Here is a 4,160-nt window from a genome sequence, read left to right on the forward strand (position 1 = left end):
TACTAAAAATACAAAAACATAGCTGAGCGTGGTGGTGGGCGCCTGTAGTCCCAGCTACTCAGGAGGCTGAGGCAGGAGACTGGCGTGAACCTGGGAGGTGGAGCTTGCAGTGAGCCGAGACTGTGCCACTGCACTCCAGCCTGGGCCACAGAGTAAGACTCCAACCCCCCCCCCCCCCAAAAAAAAAGAAAGAAAGAAAGAAAACTTCTTGCATGATCTGTGTTTATTCTGTGTTGTTTTCAGATGCTTGTGCATTTGTTTGCTTAGTCTGGTCCCTTTCTTCCATGTTAGATGCTTTCCTCAGACGTCTGGTAATTTTTGGCTGCCTGGATTAAGAAAGGAGGACAAAAAGGTGTTAGGAGCTCTGAGCATTTAGATGGGCTTCATGTTTTGAGCTTCACTGTAAAATAACATAAGGTGGTCTTTTATCTGCTAGGGAAACTCTGAGGTCAGCATCTTTAGGTTTTTTCCCTGAGGCAGGTTAGATACTTCTCTGTAAATTCTTCTAATTTTGGCTGGGCACGGTGGCTTATGCCTGTAATCCCAGCACCTTGGGAGACTGAGGCGGGCGGATCACTTGCAGCCAGGAGACCAGCCTGGCCAACATGGCAAAACCCTTTCTCTACTAAAAATATAAAAATTAGCCGGGCATGGTGGTGGGCACCTGTAATCCCAGCTACTCAGAAGGCTGAGGCAGGAGAATTGCTTGAACCCAGGAGGCAGAGGTTGCAGTGAGCCGAGATGGCACCATTTCACTCCAGCCTGGGTGACAGTGCGAGATTCTGTCCCCAACCCCCTCGCCCCCCAGAAAAAAGCAAAAAAAGAAAAGAAAATTTAAAAAGAGGGCTAACTAGGTCGATGACGCCAAACGCAAGACGCCGGGCCGACCGCGGGAGCCTGAGGGAAGCCGTGCATTCGGTTCCAAGGCATCTCTGAGCCCGCGGAGTATAGGCCATGAGCAAAGCTCACCCTCCCGAGTTGAAAAAATTTATGGACAAGAAGTTATCATCGAAATTAAATGGTGGCAGACATGTCCAAGGAATATTGCGGGCATTTGATCCCTTTATGAACCTTGTGATAGATGAATATGTGGAGATGGCGACTAGTGGGCAACAGAACAATATTGGAATGGTGGTAATACGAGGAAATAGTATCATCATGTTAGAAGCCTTGGAACGAGTGTAAATAATGGCTGTTCAGCAGAGAAACCCATGTTCTCTCTCCATAGGGCCTGTTTTTATACATTTTCATATTAGACTTTTGTTAAATAAACTTTTGTAATAGTCAAAAATGCTTTCTCAGATGTTCTGAATATAGAATATTAGCTCTCATTCCAATTTTTTCTAACATGAATTTTCCTGGTTGACACCGATTTCAAAGGGTTTTATGCACTAAAGTGGAAGAATCTTATTAAATGTGGAAAAAAAAAAAAAGAAAATTCTAGTTTTCTGCCTGGACACTAAATGTTTGACATCAATAGATCTGAAAGCCTAGGGGTTGAAGTGGGCTGGGTATCTTTGTGTTCAGTAAGCTGCGTGCTGACAGTTACTTGGTCCTTCTGTTTTGATGCCCTTCTCAAGACCTTCGATGTTGCTCTCTGTTGAGAACTCTTTCCACCAAGTGAACATCCAAGTGTCTCCCTGATAGGTGGCAAACTCCAGCAGGTGAAAGGTGAGGGCATCTCAGGGTCTACCTGCTTCTCAAACCCCTTTCACACGAGCCCCCCTCATGTGACTCCCTACTCTTCCCTCATCTGGGAGCTTTTGGGAAATGGGGTGTCACAAGTGGGATGCTTGTGATTTCCCTAATTTCCAGCTTTCCTTTTGATCTTGGATTTGGCCCTCATAAGCTTGATGAGTCATTTTCACTCATCTAATTGCTTTCTAGCTTCAAAGTTTGTTGTTGTTGTTACTCTTATTTTCTTCATCTTTATGGGTTCATAGTTTATTGCTGTTTCGTTTCAATGCCTGTAATATGGCTGTCACTGGATTCCAGGAATAAGCAGAGTTAAATGCATTCAATGCCACTTTAAAGAAGGACAGGGCTTGGTGCTTTATTTTAATTTCTCTGTTTTCTTGTTTCCACTCTTTGCCACTATTATGAACCTCTTGAGGATGAAATTAAATAGTAGCTAGAACTGCAAATGTGCTGCGTCAGGAAGAGTAGTTGACCAGCAGTTTCTCAGCAGGGTGGGTTTGAAATTGTTCTTGGCCGGGAGTGGCGTGCTTTCTGCCTTGGCTCTGTGCTATCCCTATTTTGGCCTGCTATTTCTTATATATGTGTGTTGCTAGGGGCTGTATTTCTCTGCAACTCACTGTATACTCAGTTTTCTTTCTTTCTTTCTTTCTTTCTTTTTTAAGTATTAAAAGAACTCTAATACTAGTTGAGATCTGGCTGCCCTGTAGTAAAGCTTCATAAGCTTGGTTGCCCTTTCTGCTTCTTGGTTTTTCTCTTCTCTACCTTCCTTTCCTGACAGCCCCTTTCCACGTTCTTTCCTTCCTTGCTTCTGCAGATGGAGCCCTGCCCGCCTTTCCACGGGCTGCTCTCTGCTCCGTGCTGTGAACAGTTTCCCTGTGTGGCTGCTCTCAGGCTGCCAGCACTGAGAATCCTTCCATTTCAGCCTATGGGATTTCCAGAAGAAAGCCACCTGGAAGAGCAAATTCCACCTAGAAGACTCTGTCTCTAAAAGTAATAATCATAATAATAAATTTAAAGAAAAATAAAATGGGGACATTGGGGGTGGCTTAGGGAGGGAGGGTAGATACTTAGGGAGACTTAACACTTAAGGCCATTTGAGCTACAGGGTTCCCCCACTGATAGCTGATAGTGGTCCCCTCCGAAATTCCTGACTCTTGACTCATCCTCTGAGCAGGCACCTGAAAGGCATGAACTCATGGCCAGACCACTCTCCTTTTTTAGTTAAATGAAAATAAACTTTTTTTTTTTTTTGGGCTGGAGTCTTGCTCTGTCGCCCAGGCTAGAGTGCAGTGGTACAATCTTGGCTCACTGCAAGCTCCACCTTCCGGGTTCACGCCATTCTCCTGCCTCAGCCTCCCGAGCAGCTGGACTACAGGTGCCTGCCACCATGCCCGGCTAATTTTTTGTATTTTTAGTAGAGATGGGGTTTAACTGTGGTAGCCAGGATGGTCTCGATCTCCTGACCTCGTGATCCGCCCACTTCGGCCTCCCAAAGTGCTGGGATTACAGGCGTGAGCCACTGCGCCCAGCCCTTTTGTTGTTGTTGTTGTTGTTTTTGAGTCGGAGTTTTGCTCTTGTTGCCTAGGTTGGAGTGCAATGGCGAGATCCCGGCTCACCACAACCTCCATCTCCCGGGTTCAAGCGATTGTCCTGCCTCAGCCTCCCGAGTAGCTGGGATTATAGGCATATGCTACCACGCCCAGCTAATTTTGTATTTTCAGTAGAGATGGGGTTTCTCTATGTTGGTCAGGCTGGTCTCGAACTCCCGACCTCAGATGATCAGCCCACCTTGGCCTCCCAAAGTGCTGGGATTACAGGCGTGAGCCACTGCACCCAGCCAAAAATAAACTTTTTATATTTTTCCTATTTCAAAAGTTGATGCATGGTCATGTAAAAAATGTAGAGAAATAGTAGAGAAGCAAGAAAGTAAAATCAGCTTTAATCTATAGATAATTACTGATCATTGACTATGCTTTCGTGTACACTGCATATACTGCCAGGGCTGCTGGCTCTCTCTGAGTATGTGTGTGTGTGTGTCTGTGTGTGTGTTTGTCTCCATGTACATCTACTATCATAATTGCTGTGTTCACATGAAATGACAGGTGAGTTTCCTTCAAATCATATCTAAACTGGATACTCTTGGAATTGATTGATCACTCAGCCACACTCTAAGGAAGGTAGGATTTCTTCTGGAAGCCTTTTCCAACCAAATGTGTCAGCTCATCTTCCAGGAAGAATAGCAGCAGCAATCACACAGCAGAGGAGCAGGGATGCAGGGATTCTGGCTCCCTGGCTCCCTCCTGACCTTTGTTTCTGGGCCACGACTCGCCTGGCTGTTTGAGGTAGGCCACCCCATTCATTGCTACCATTCGTGATTCGGTATGACGTCAGCTCAACAGTTACACTGAAGCCAGGAATTAAGGGGCAAGTACTAGGCTGTTTCCTCGGCAACCCAGCTTCTG

At 45.7% G+C, this 4,160-nt stretch overlaps 1 pseudogene; it reads left to right on the forward strand.

Moving 5' to 3' along the window:
* Positions 1 to 905: 905 nt before the first annotated feature.
* Positions 906 to 1,207, forward strand: LOC112423002 (small nuclear ribonucleoprotein G pseudogene; annotated as a pseudogene).
* The last annotated feature ends 2,953 nt before the right edge of the window (positions 1,208 to 4,160 follow it).

Source organism: Macaca nemestrina, chromosome 14 (assembly GCF_043159975.1).
Source record: "Macaca nemestrina isolate mMacNem1 chromosome 14, mMacNem.hap1, whole genome shotgun sequence".
Lineage (NCBI taxonomy): Eukaryota > Metazoa > Chordata > Mammalia > Primates > Cercopithecidae > Macaca > Macaca nemestrina.